Below are 15,436 nucleotides of genomic sequence, written 5' to 3' on the forward strand. Positions count from 1 at the left end.
AGAAATGTCTCAGTTACTTGATTTCCTAACTTTTACATACATAGTAGATATGAAAGGACAATTCCTTTGTATGTCTTGTTTATTGAATTTGACAATCCCAATTTTAGTCATATAGAAGATTTTATGTTACTTAGAATGGATGTTATATATTGATTAGTTAATTACTAATATTCTAAAATTATACAGGGTTGATTTTCTTATTGCCAATGATGTGCGACCCTGGATTTTTCAACCTAGTGTGTCCTGTGATGAACCAAAGATTGACTCGATAATGGATCCAGATGCGGAAGCAAGAAACAAGACAATGGTCTCCCAAGACACAACACACCTCTAAGACCCTAAGATGACCTTCTATGAGGTCATGGAACCCAAAGGAATAAGGTGCGGAAGCAAGAGATAAAAAAAAAAATTAACAATTTAGCCCCCAGGGGCAAAATAGTCATTTCTAAAAATATGGATTCAGGTGCCACTAAGCACACCACTAGAGAGACAACAAAAAACTAACCGAGATGGACTTAAGAATCGCATGATTCGGAGTCCGGACGAAGGAGAAACAGCAAGACGAAAAAAACTGAGCACTTAAGGCTAAAGGGTAAAATGGTAATTCCAAACTGAAATGGGTACTCCCGTATACACCATTGGATAGACAATGAAAAATTAACTTGGAGTCCAGACGACAAAGATATTAAATCCTAAAGTCGAGGGAACAAATTTAATTTGTGATTAACCATACTCAATACAAAATAAATACAAGTAGCATTGATGCAAATATTGAGAATATAACCCTCTAACTATTAATTACATAACTACCCAAAGTGTCGGCCTGAGGATCCCGAAGTATCTGCCGAACAAATCAAAGTACTTATTAATTAATAAAAGAGTCTATATTTCTCTCATGCTTAAGAGTCAAATGCCATGACAATGATAGAGAACAATTGCATACGACGGCTCTCGTAATATATCTCAACCTAACGCGGATCCAGTTCTAGTCTTAATTAATTATGAGTCCATCCATAATTACCGACTATGAACCATTTATGATTACTATTGATATATTCATGTATTGATCGCCATCACATACATATATATAAATATCTCTTGTAATTAAATGGACATTATCAATTCCATATTGAATCGAAGCATAATACATTGAATTCACCAATTGTATAAAGCATAAATATTTCAGAAACATCAGGAACATATGTCACTATAATCTAAATAGGAATTTTCTATGCCAGGGCATATAAATCCCAACAGCTCCCACTTGCCCTCATAGCCAATTCAAATTGCATCTAACTCCAATGTTATCCAGATGACGATCAAAATTATTGATCGATGACACCTTTGTTAATGGATCAACAAAGTTATGTTCCATGCAATATTTTAGCCACGAGTACATTTTATTGCCGGACAATATCATGTAAGATATAATACTTCCTTTCAATGTACCTTGTTCCTTTATGGAACCTTGGGTCATTGGTTTGGACTACTTCTGCACTATTGTCGCAATATAGCTCGATAGGCAGGCTAGTATGCTCTACAACCTCTAAATCAGTGAGATCAAACTAAAAGGCTTCCTTTGCTGCTTTTAAGGTTGCAATGTACTCCACTTGCAGGTTTGAGTCAGCAGTTGAAATCTGCTTAATAATCTACTAACTAATTTCCCTTTCATTGAGTGAACATACACTAAGTCATGGACCTTATATAACTGATTTAAAATCAGAACTATCATACCTGACTGGAACCACATCATCACATCCATAAATGAGTATGAGATCATTGGTTCTCTTAAGGTACTTAATGATATTTTTCACAGCAGACCAGTTATCAAGTCCGGGATTGGACTGATATCTATTGACTATCCCTACAATGTAGCGGATGTCCTGTTTGGTATAGACCATGGCCTCTATGAGACTCCCATATGCCGAAGCATATTGTTCAAGTCTCATTTACACAACCTCCTCTGCTAGTCTTGGAAAACTACTTACTAGAGAGAGTAATCCATGTTTATAAAGTAAGAACTTATTCTTTGAGTTTTGCATACCAAACCTAGTCAAAACTTTATGAATATAGGATTATTAAGATAAGCCTATTTTCCTTTTAACCTGATTTTGCAAAAGCTTGATCATAAGAATGTAGCTTACATCTTGAAGATCCTTCATTTCAAAATAATTGAACAACTACCTCTTTAATGATGACGAAGCTTCCACTTCATTATAAATGAGTAGGATTCATCAATATATGTATATATATAGAATTAGAAAAATAATAACATTACCCTGTACACACATGGTTCATTCACTAAGAAATATTCTAGTATCCTTTTGTAGATTAACTTGCCTTCCATAGGTATCACCCTACTAGAAAGTTCTACAAGTTCCCAGATTTTATTAGAATACATAGATTCTAACTCTGATTTCATAGCAACTTGCCAAAATGATCTATATCCATATCGGTTCACGCTTTCGTGTAGCTTACTGGGCCCAACTCATGTTTAACAGGGATGTCCGTAAAGGTTTCACCTAAAAACAGGATTCTGTTAGATTGGATGATAATCCTCCCACTACAATAATGTACTGATGCAGGAATCTATGTACTAGATGATGCTTAAGCATCAATAGGGAATTCATATATTATTCTCAATCTCTATAATAAGTGTGTTCACATGTGGTACATCTAGTACTCATACCATATTCTCTAACATTATGCTACTAGGTATGTGATTCATAATATGATCCTCCTATAGATAAACAGTGAGTGTAAACAATCAAATCATAAAATAATCCATCCTAGTGCCTTTAGAGTAGCTATCAAATCTATCATGCGTATGATATGTTTCCAACTTACTTGTCCATATCAAGTGCACATGTGCAAGACTACCCCATATGTGCATGTGATTCAAACTAAGATTTAGTCAAAAACACAGCTTAAACGGTATCCATGAGACAGACTAAAATGGAATGCAGTTCATAATGTGTATCGATATTATTAATGCTAAACTCTTAAATGAAAGAGATAATGTAGCATAACTGATCATAGATCTAACCATGTTAAGCGGAATTCTGTTATTCCTATTTGACAACTAAATCCATTTAGCATCAATTGTGGAAAACTGGTACACAACACCCTCATTGACCATATAGTCTTTACACTATCCCAAGAAATACTCATATCCACGATCAGACCGAAGTGTTTTGATAAGTTTACCTAATCTGTGCTCCACATCAATCTTGACACTATCGAAATATACCAAAAGTTTAAGACTTATGTCGCAATAGGTAAATTTATCCAAAACGTGAGTAATCTTGCTTGGATGTTCATAAGACCACACGTGTCAGTGTGTACCGACTCCAATTGTTCTTTATGTCTATTTTATTTGGCTGATTAAAGCCCTTAGAGGTATGTATCATTCAATACAGGATTCACAAGTTGGTTTAGGCTCCCCTGCCTCACTAGGTTATAAACCTTCTTTGACCAATCTTTGAATCTCATTTTGACTGATCACAACCCAAAAATAGACACTAAAAATACAATGAGTCAGGAATAACAAATTTTCTTTTAACATTCAATCTAGAAGATGCAACACTCGTTTCTATATCCTTTAAATATTAAGAGCTTGTGATTATAGTATATTAACCATCTTTCAATGCACCAGAAGTAATCGCACATCTATTCAATTTTATAAAACTAGTTTTATAAAATAACAACACAGTTTTTATAAACCAAAAATGAAACAAGAATGAGATTGCGTCTAACATCTGTGCATAAAGATAGTTCTCAAATACTAATATCCTCATACTCTCTAATTTCAGATGTAATACTCCCACTGAATTAGATACAACCTTGGCATCAGGTTAAGGACAAATATCTATCCATATCATCGAGGCTTCTTAATTCCTAAAATCCTTGCAACAAATTGCAAACATGTTTAGTGGCTCTAGAATCTATCCATCGAGAATTAATAGATACAACCACATAACATGGCTCAATGATTAAATATACATTTTCCTATGCCACATCATTGCTTAGATAGTTCATCCTTTAGTGTCTTAGTTAGTGGCAAAAGAAACAATTTCCTTCGCCCTCAACATACACAGCCTTATTCCCTTTAACCTTTTGGATACCCATGTTTTGTGCTAGCCTAGTCCTATTATCATCCTTCTTCTTTCCTTTGCCCTTCCACTTTGGCCTAGAAGAAGATGGTATAGACTAGGTTAGATTGATAAAAATGCCTATACTTTTGATTATCCTTCATCTATTAACAATTATATAAGAATATCAGCGAGTGTGAACTCAAACTGGTTCCTTATTTAGTTCACTCTAAAAGAGTCAAACGAGTTTGGTAACAAGGCAATAATCATGTCAACTTAAAACTTATCATCCAAGTTAGCCTTATTGACCTCCAGTAAATTTTTAAATAATAAACAATCATTTTCCAAAATTCTATCTTTCATTGGAGATCCTTAGGCTTTCTTGATAGTATTTAAATCTGACATAGTACTTAGACATATGCTCTATCTAATCTCACCAAAACACCTCATTAGCATTTAACATGATGCTTGAAGAAAATAAAATAATATAAATGTTAGCTCTGGAACGTATTCAAGATAAACTCTACAATATTGCACCAAATCATATCATTTGCCTTATTTCACTTATTAAAAGCATTAATGTTCTTTTGGGTATCTTAAAGTAAAAAGAATTAGGTTTAAGAGTAATATATACATTTTGTACCCTTACATTGTGAGTAAAATATCTAAGTTCCTTATCTAGTCCGTTTGAATGAGGTCCAAATACATTGAATATGTTAGCAAGCAGATAAAATGGATTAGACATAATTAATCTGAATATAAATGCATTCATACAATATGCAAGGTGAATTATTAATACCATCATGCATATTTAAAATTAAAATGAGTTTGTCAACCAACTAGTATAATAAATCTCAATAGTATAGGAATTCATTATCACTATAGGTAAACAATCCCGTTTAATTACTGCGGGTCCCTCAACTTCGTAGTATAATAAATTACACAATCAAGATGTCAATAACTTATCCTGATGGAGGAGTTCATTATTACTATTGTTGAGATTCATTTAATATTAGGTGAGCACTTCCATTAAAATGGTATGTGCATCCCTTAACCACTGTATGAAAAATTGGATAACCAATACGCCAATAACTTATTCGGTTGGCAAAGTTCATTATTGTTATTGGCGGGCAAATCCCATCATTTTCATATCTCTGAAGACAATGCCTTGTCTATCATATGAAATGATTCCCGATTTTGTTTAGCCTTTCTAAAATCACCTAGTGTAGAACACTCCGTTGGGGAGCTAACACTATTGATTTTAGATTAAATGTATAACGTTATTAATACTCCAACGAAAAATAAAACATTAAATATCTTGTCATTATAATCTAGACTCTTTAAATCATTCGTAGGGCCTTATTTTTAAAGATCTAATTACAATGAACATTTCATATTTTTATTCTCATGAGACAACCATTCTTGTAATATTCAGACTCTTCAAATCGTACGTGGAGCCTTATTTTTGAAGCTCTAATTACAATGGTTATAATAACGAAGGCCACGGGGTAATGTAAAAAAAAAATTCCCTCTCCCACTTAATTTTTAATCATTAATAATTAGGGTTTTAAGTTTATTCATTTACATGATATAATGCATGCAAAACGCCTTGATTTTAATCCAATTAAATTTACAAAATATCTGGACTTTTAAATGATTCACTAATATTTAATTTGAGGCACACTTTAAAAAAATAATTTACAAAATTAATTTTTCGTTTCCCCTTTAGTGCCCTCTAATTAATTAGTAATCAAATCCAATTAATTTTCATAACTTAATTAATATAAATCAAGCCATTTAAATAAATATTATGGATCCAATGCATGAATAATAATTAATTAACAATTATCTATTCTATGCATTTCATACATCACATAAATAAATAAATGATAGAAAACAAATAAATGAAATGGCCAATGGATTTAGCTTCTAACATTAAATTGCTCTAAGTATTGGGCGAAGGCCAATCAATAGCTTGTGAACACCTACAGAGGCTTGTACGTGCCTGGAGAATCAAAACGGCGCCTAGGACGCGCCCGGATAGTCGTACACACGCCTAGACGTGCTTCTGGAAGTCTCTAGCGTGTGCCACGCGCCTGCACGCACTTGGAGGATGTTGAAGCGCTTGTGATAAGTGCTTTGATGGGGGATCGATAATTTTAGGCAAAAAATTTCCCCTTCACTGTGTAATGAGAAGGAGGAAATACAAGTAAAATAGGATCGATTCACATGGATGGGGGATCAATCCACTTGGGCTATTTTTTTGTTGCTCTCTGCCAAGAAAATGGGATCGATCTCCCACCCATTTTGGGGATCGATCTTTTTTTTTTTAATTTTCTTTTTTTTAAAAAAAAAAAAAACAAAACAAAACTAAAAAGAATATATACACTAAAATGAAAAATAGATAAAAAAAAATAAATAAAATAATAATAATAAATAAAATTGAAATAAAATCATTTATCAACCTATACTAATTAGTACTTTTTTTTACTTTTTTTTTTAATTTTTAATTTTTTTTATGTTTTTGAATAAAGCAAAACTAACATGAAATATATATAAAAATAATAATAATAAAATAGAAATAAAATCAAACACCAACCAACATTACCCATTTACAAATTTTTTATTTTTATTTAAAAATGTATAAATGTACGAAAGGAAAAATAAAAATAAAATAAAATAAAATAATAATAAAATGGAAATTAAAAGGCAACGAAAGTGAAACTCGATACAACTAGTGTTTAACGTCGCTAGAAAGACGTAAGATGCTCTCAATCTTTAAACTAAATGGGATCTACCAAGAGGGCAGATTCTACATTTCTTTGAAAAGTTTGTCCATCAATGTATGGTTTAAGCCTTGACCATTTACTTTGAGGGTCCCTTCATCTTTTAGATTTTTAAGTTTAACCGCCCCATGAGGTGAGACGGAGATGATTTGATAAGGGTCTTCCCATTTGGTTCGAAGCTTTCCAGGGAAGAAGTTGAGCCTAGAGTTGAATAACCAAGCCTTTTGACCGGCCTCAAAAGACTTTTTCACAATATGTTTATCATGAAATGCTTTTGTCCTTTCTTTGTAGATTTTTGAATTATCATAGGCATCATTTCTCAATTCCTCTAACTCATTGAGTTGGAGCAGACGGTCCTGTCCAGCCTTATCAAGATCAAAGTTGAGCCTTTTTATTGCCCAAAGTGCTTTGTGTTCTAGCTCAATCGGAAGATGACAAGGCTTGGCTTCCCATAAACAAGTCTATATGGATACATGCCTATTGGAGTCTTGTAAGCTCTCCGGTAAGCCTATAAAGCATCATTTAATTTCCTTGACCAATCTTTTCGGGTTGGATTGACAGTTGTCTCAAGAATATGCTTGATTTCCTTATTTGACACCTCGACTTGCCCACTTGTTTGGGGATGGTAGGGAATGGCCATTTTATGTGTGATAGAGTATTTTAAAAAGAGTTTCTTCAAAAATTGTTTGCAGAAATGTTTTCCTCCATCACTTATCATGGCCCTTGGCATACCAAAACGAACAAAAATGTTTGATTTGACAAATGCAATTACCACGGAGTGGTCATTCGTTTTGGTAGCACAAGCCTCAACCCACTTTGACACATAATCAATGGCAACGAGAATGTATTGAAAGCCATAAGACATTGGGAATGGTCCCATAAAGTCTATGCCCCATACATTGAAGATTTCAACAACAAAGACTGAAGTTAAGGGCATCATGTCTCTCTTTGACATTGATCCCAACTTTTGGCACCGAACACACACCTTGCAAAAGTTATAGGCATCTCAGTGGATAGTGGGCCAAAAGAGCCCACTTTGAAGAACCTTCAAAGCGGTCTTTTTTCCACTAAAATGCCCACCACAAGCAAGTGTGTGACAAAACACAAGGCCACTCGGAACTTCACTTTCCAGCACACATCTCCTTATGATTTGATCCGGGCAATAACGAAACAAAATGGGATCTTCCCAATAGTATTTTCGGATGTTAGCAAAGAATTGGTCCTTTTTTTGTTTTGACCAATTAATAGGAAGTTTATCGGTTACAAGAAAGTTAACAATGTCGGCGAACCAAGGCAACGTCCCATTTGAGATTTGAAAGACTTGTTTCGGAAATGATTCATGAATTTCAAGATTTAGAGAAGATTCAACCATTAATCGAGACAGATGATCGGCAATGACATTGTCAGAGCCCTTTTTATCCTTGATTTCAAAGTCAAACTCTTGAAGAAGTAGAATCCATCTTATCAAGCGAGGTTTGGTTTCCTTTTTCATTAAAAGATGCCTAAGAATGGCATGATCGGAAAACACAATTACCTTGGATCCTAAGAGATATGACTGAAATTTATCAAAGGCATATACTATGGCAAGTAACTCTTTCTCGGTGGTAGAATAGTTCAATTGGGCACCTGAGAAAGTCTTACTCGCATAGTATATAGCATATGGTAGTTTACTTACCCTTTGCCCGAAAACAGCACCCATTGCGAAGTCGGAAGCATCACACATAATCTCAAATGGTAAGGACCAATTTGGAGGTTGCATGATGGGAGTGGATGATAGAAGAATGCGAAGTTGATGAAAAGCATTTAGGCATGCTTCATTAAAGACAAATGGAGTCTCCTTGGAAGGAAGGTTGCACAATGGTCTAGCAATTTTGTTAAAGTCTTTGATGAACCGGCGATAAAAACCGGCATGTCCTAGAAAGGAGCGGATTTCTCTCACCGTAGTAAGTAGAGACAATTCAGAAATTAGCTCAACTTTCGCTCTATCTACTTATATTCCTCTTTTAGAGATGACATGTCCAAGCACGATTCCTTCTTGAACCATGAAATGGCTCTTTTTCCAACTTAGCACAAGATTAGTCTCACGATATCTTTGAAGCACTTTTTTGAGATTTTGGAGACACGAATCAAATGAGGACCCAAAAACTGAGAAGTCATCCATGAAGACTTCTAAATACTTCTCCACCATGTCTGAAAAAATTGACATCATACACCTTTGGAAAGTGGCAGGAGCATTGCACAATCCAAAAGGCATCCGTCGATTAGCAAATGTACCGAAAGAACATGTGAAGGTGGTCTTTTCTTGATCCAATGGATTTAGGGCCACTTGATTGTACCCCGAGTAACCATCTAGGAAGCAATAATATTGTTGTCCAGCTAATCTTTCTAAGATTTGGTCAATGAAAGGCAATGGAAAATGATCCTTCCTAGTGGCAGAATTCAGCTTTCGGTAATCCATGAAGTGGCGGTGCGTTTCGAGATGAGATCACCCTTAGCATTTTCAACAACTATGATTCCCAACTTTTTGAGAACCACTTGAGTTGGACTAACCCACTTGGAATCAAAGATAGGATAAATGATTCCCGCATCTAGAAGTTTCACAACCTCCTTCATGACAACTTCCTTCATATTTGGGTTCAATCTCCTTTGAGCATCCCTAAATGGCTTTTCATCCTCTTCCATGTGTATGCGATGCATACAAATAGAAAGGTCAATGCCTTTTAAGTCAGCCACACTCCATCCAATGGCTTCTTTGTTAGCTTTAAGCACTTCCAAAAGATCATTCTCTTAGTCATTTTCAAGAATGGAAGCAATGATGACCGGAAGAATCTCTTTTGGGCCTAAGAAGGCGTATTTGAGATTTGATGGAAGAGGCTTAAGCTCAAGAGTAAGAGGATAGATGAGAGAAGGAACTGGTGGAGTACTAGAGAGTGAAGGAAGAGGTTCTTTCTTGCTTTTCCAAGGTGGGTAATCCAAAGTGGCCACAGAGTCCATCAAAGCATTCACCTCACTTATGGATCCTTCTGTGTCAAAACCACAACTTTCAAACATTTCACAAAGGCACACTTCAAGAGGGTCCTTAGAGAGAATAGAGGGAAGAGTCTCCTCTATGGTTTCATCCAAGACATCTACTAGGAAACACTCGTCTTCATCTGTGGGATGTTGACTTGCATTGAAAACATTAAGTTTAACCATCATGTTGCCAAAAGAGATGTCCATAATGTCGGATATACAATTAATGGTAGCATTAGCAGTGGCAAGGAATGGCCTTCCTAAGATGACTAGAATGTAATTGGTGAGATTAGGGACTGGCTCAGTATCTAGTACCACAAAATCAACCGGAAAATAAAATTTATCAACCTTAATTAGAATATCCTCAACAATTCCCCTCGGTTTCTTAATTGATTTATCGGCTAGTTGTATTACTACCGATGTTGGCTTCAAATCCCTTAATCCTAACTGCAAGTAAACAGAGTATGGAATGAGATTGATACTTGCACCTAAATCAAGGAGAGCTCTACGAACCTCTTGGTTTCCAATAACATAAGAAATGGTCGGAGCACCCGGATCCTTGAACTTAGGAGGAGTGTTGGACAGAATGATGGAACTCACTTATTCCGTTAAAAGCACTTTCTTAAGGTCCCTTCCCTTGCTCTTCCTCTTTTGAGTGCACAAGTCCTTCAGGAACTTTGCATATGGTGGAATTTGCCTAATTGCATTTAAAAGAGGATGATTGATTTTTACTTATTTAAACACTTCCATCATATCATGAATTTTCCCTTCTTGTCTCCCAAATGATGAAGTCTCTCTTAAAGCTTAAGGAAATGGAGCTTTTGGCTTATAAGGCTTCTCTAATTGGGGAGATGATGATGAAGATGACGGAACATCCTTTTTGGAACCACTAGCATCCAAGGAAATAGGAATAGGAATTGGAATGGGACGGATGCTACCACTTGGTTGCTTCAGTTCACTATCCTCCTTAGGTACCTCTACCTTATTATCCATTTTCCTACCATTCCTCAAGGTAGTAATAGCTTGAACTTGCTCATTTCCAGAAAATTCCGATGAAGGACTTGCTTGTGCCATAAATTGCCCCTTAGGATTGGTCTCAGTTTGACTAAGCAACTTACCTTTTTCTCTCACATTTAAAGAATTACCTAATTGCCCGATTTGAGCTTCAAGCTTTGCAATTGATTAAGAGTGAGAATGAAAAAATTGATTATCTTTTCGAAGATCACCTAAGGCTTGCAAGACCTTGTCCTCAAAAGCGGGACTCTTAAGAGGCACTTGATTTGGATTAGAGTAGGATTGAGAATTTGATGCTTGAGGATGGGAGTATTGATTCACATTCTGAGGATAGAATGAAGGACGGTAACCTTGAGAATTCTGATTTTGATTTTGAAGATGCGGGGGAACATACTTTGCTTGGTAACCTTGAGTTTGATGAGGGTTTGCACCGTCTCCTTGATTTCTCCATGCAAAGTTAGGATAATTTTTCCACCCCGGATTGTAAGTATTGGAATAAGGGTTGTTCCCTTGTTGAATGAAAGCTGCATTTGCTTGTTCTTGAGACTCACTTAGGATGATTTTTCCAAGAGGACAATTTGAAGTATGGTGAGTGTAACTAGAACAAGTCATGCACATTTCATTGGAATGATGAGGATAAGACTGAATTGCCGGTCCTTGATTCAAAAGGAATGTATCAAACCTTTGAGTAAGATTTTTGACCTCGGCGGCAATTTCCATGGAAGAGTCTATTTGATTTAGAGCTTTCTTGCCTCCCATATTTGCTAAGTGCCCACCCCTAGAAGATGAAGATCTATACATTGAGTTTTCACTCATTTTTTCGAAAACAAGCCAAATTTCATCTTCATTTCTTTCTATGTAGCTTTTGCCACAAGAAGCATCAACAATGCCCTTATTGGCATCGGATAAACTTGAAAAGAAACATTGAACTAATTGCCACTTAGAAATGTCATGATGTGGACACTTCCGTAGCAAGTCATTTAAACGTTCCCATGCTTCATGAAGGGGTTCTCCTTCTTGTTGTTTAAATTCACGAATGGAAGTTCTCATGGTATCGGTTCGACTTCCAGGGGAATACTTCTTTAGAAACTCTTGTTGCAATTGTGCCCAAGAGGTGATTGTATTTGGCCGCAAGTTGTTAAACCAATATTTAGCCTTATCCCGAAGAGTGAAAGGGAAAAGCTTCATTTTAAGGACTTCTTCTGGAACATCCATGATTTTCACGGTGGAACAAACTTCCAAGAACTCATCTAAATGTTTATAAGGCTCTTCATTGCTTAACCAATAGAAAAGGGGGCACATGTTAATGGTGGAAGCCTTAATCTCATAATGATGAGCGCGAAAATTTGGCAATTGAATGCAAGTGGGTGCATTATATTGATTTGGAGTGTAACGATCCCTAAGGACCATTGGAGGATTGAAAGGATTGAGTGGAAGATATGGCATTTGACCTTGCTGATGATATGCCATTTGACCTTGTTGAAGGTATGCCATTTGAACATATTGTTGTTGTTGCTCACCAATTGGGGGAATAACATTTGGCCTTGGCATCCCTAGATTAGGTTGTTGCACCACAGGATTGATTGGTCGTGGCATTCCCAAGGGTGGATGCACACCTTGAGGATCCACAATATGAACTTGTGGTGGGTGGTGCACACCGTTATGATCCACATGACCAAGATCTACAATGGGATCTTCAATTGGATCTATTGGGTCTTCCATTAAAGGTGATGGAAAATCAAAATTTAGAAGATTAGGATGACTATTCCTAGTACCACCTCTTAAACGCCGAAGGGAAACTTCGAGATTTTGATTTATAGGAGCAAGAGGACGATTAAGTGATCTACGACCATGCATGCACTAGAATAAGTCAACACACCAACACTTCAATTTTTCAACCTCCACATACGATGTTCCCAAACTCATCAATAATATCAATGCACTTAAAACAAATAAATGCCTCCACACGGGCCGATGCCTTCTACAAGAAGGTATGCTTGGATTTAAAAATAAAACAATTCAATTTAAGCCTCCAATTGGGCTGTCCAAAGCATGTAAGATAGTAAATAATTAAGCACAAAAATTAAAGAGAAACTTACAAATGGTCCTTAAGCAACTTCAAAAAAAAATTTAATTGCTTACAAGTCCAGTGTTTGCTCCATTTTCCTTCAAGTACCTAATTAACAAATCAAATGGGAAAATAAAAAAAGAAATTAAAATGATTTAAAAGTAAACAATCAACAAAGAACTAATGTCTAATTCAATTCTTTAAAACCGTTAGATCTCCAGCAACGGCGCCAAAACTATGGTGCGACCGAGCGTGTGCATAAAATAATGCACAACACTTTAGGTTTAGAAATAATGTTAAGTGGACACCATATTTTAAAATTTATAAAACCACTAAACACTTATACTATGGAGTATGAAGTGAGCAGGGATCGTCCCAAGAGATCTAAACAATTATAGGTTTTTCAGAATTGAATTCTACTTTAGTGCTTATGTGATTGCTAAAAAGGTTTGGTTTTGTGATTAGACTAATTTTAAACTTAATATTGCAAATAAAGAGTAGAGTATAAAAGATTGGAAAGAGACTTAGGGTGTAGGATTCACCACTAAGCACATTCCCTAACTCACTCACTTTCAACTAATTGGGGAAATAATTAAATGTAATTCTAATGTAGCTAATACTTGTAAAGAAAAGTATGAAGCATCAATTTCAAGCTTGAATTGCATACCTAATGACAAATAAACTAAGTGTAGTGCAATTCACCAATTCAAAGAATGGTCCATCAATTCAAGTTGCAATTCTAGCTTACATTAATCTAGAAGATAATGCAATTGTGACAAAAAGTATAGAATTCAAACATAAGTATGGATGGTCTACTTATCTAATAATTGAATTGCAATTAAATTAATTAATCTTAAATTAAAGTAATTAAACATGAATTTAAAACTAATTAGACAATAAATTAACCTAGACATGTAGTGCCATCCATCAAATAGAAGTAATTTTCCATCAATTTGAACACGATTACAACTAATTAACCACATGCATAGACATCACAAGAATCAATTTATAAGGAATTCAAGTGTATAGCTTGTTTTTTCATCAATAACACATAAGACAACATGAGATTAATACGAATAAATAATTGAAAGAATTAAATCATATTATTCAAGCCTATACATCAATTACATAAATAAATCTCCAAAAAGTATGAAAAGAGAGCGAGAATAGGTTACATGCTTAGGGTTTATCCAACCCTAAGTAGGAGAATTAGCCACTCATGGTTGATGGAGTTGAAGACAGAATAATCTTCATCCTTGAATTCATCATCTCTGAGCTTCTTCTCAAAACCCTAGCCTGTTCTTGCTTTTTCTCCCCTTTCCCGTGTTTTTCCAGAGAGAAAAAAAATATACGATACAGAATGTAAAAACTTAATAATAATAATAATATTCACCTAAATAAAATAAATACTAAACCTAATCTAATGGCTCACTGGGCCTTAAGTAACAACCTTATTAAAGCCCAATAGTTCACAAAATAAGCCCAAACAATAAAAAAAAATTTGTAATGTTGCCAAGTCCTGGGGGATCGATCCCCCCAAAGTTGGAAATTTCCTTTAAGCCTTATTTAGCTCCATTTTGGCTTCGGGTTAATTGGTTTGCTTCTTCATCTTTGGGAACATCATCAAAGGCCCGAGATCGACCGCTTTCAAAGAATAAACACACTATACGAGCAATGGGCTACGACCTCTTTTTGTCATTTTCTGAACTTTTTCTGAATATCTTTGCTTGACTCCAAAAAGGCTTTAATGGACCGTTCTTAGCTCATTTTAACTTTATTGCCCGGAAATACACATAAACATAAATTAGGACTAAAACATGAAATTAAGATAGATGCAAAGACTGAAATACCCTAGCTTAGGTGCTAAAATGTGCAACATTTAAGCACTTATCAGCGTGCCATGCGCTACCACGCATCGACACGCGCTGCCATGCGCCGGCACGCGCATGTGTAATTTGCCAGCGCGTTCCACGCACTGGCACATGCCAGTTGGCGTTGATCCTTGTGGCGCGTAGTCCTCACGCGCCCTATGACTGGTTGGCATGTGTAGCGCGCTAAAGGTGCGCTACAATGGACCATCTCTCAACTTTTATGTTCACCATATGGCTATGCATGTGGTTGCACCTAATTTTGGTGCACTGCGAAGCACTGGATCGGCCAGCTTCACTTTCGGTGCCACCCTCGCTGGCAGCGGCACTCCGGCCGCCAAAAAAAGGCCAAAAATTAATAATAAAAAAATTCCAAAAAAATTAAATAAAGACAAAAAAAATTCCTAAAAATTGTAGAAAATTCCAAAAAAATTCCAGAAAATTCCAAGGACCTTATTTAATTCTCTTAGACCTTCTTGAAGCTTCAGAGCATCCTTTGATGAAGATTACATGGCTTTAAATAAATTTTACAATTTGAAATACAATGGAAAAAAAATTAAATTACATCATTAAACTTTCAAACGGCTAAATCAAAGC

The 15,436-nt window shown here is 35.6% G+C and overlaps 1 non-coding gene across 1 annotated transcript; it reads left to right on the plus strand.

The window, feature by feature from the left end:
* The first annotated feature begins 11,849 nt into the window (after nucleotides 1-11,849).
* On the plus strand, nucleotides 11,850-11,956 carry LOC132282708 (small nucleolar RNA R71). Its single transcript, XR_009471829.1, has one exon. It is a non-coding gene; the product is annotated as a small nucleolar RNA R71 (small nucleolar RNA).
* Nucleotides 11,957-15,436: the final 3,480 nt, after the last annotated feature.

Source organism: Cornus florida, unplaced genomic scaffold (assembly GCF_030987335.1).
Source record: "Cornus florida cultivar Cherokee Brave unplaced genomic scaffold, ASM3098733v1 CherokeeBrave_3.0.0_Hap2_Chr01, whole genome shotgun sequence".
NCBI lineage: Eukaryota > Viridiplantae > Streptophyta > Magnoliopsida > Cornales > Cornaceae > Cornus > Cornus florida.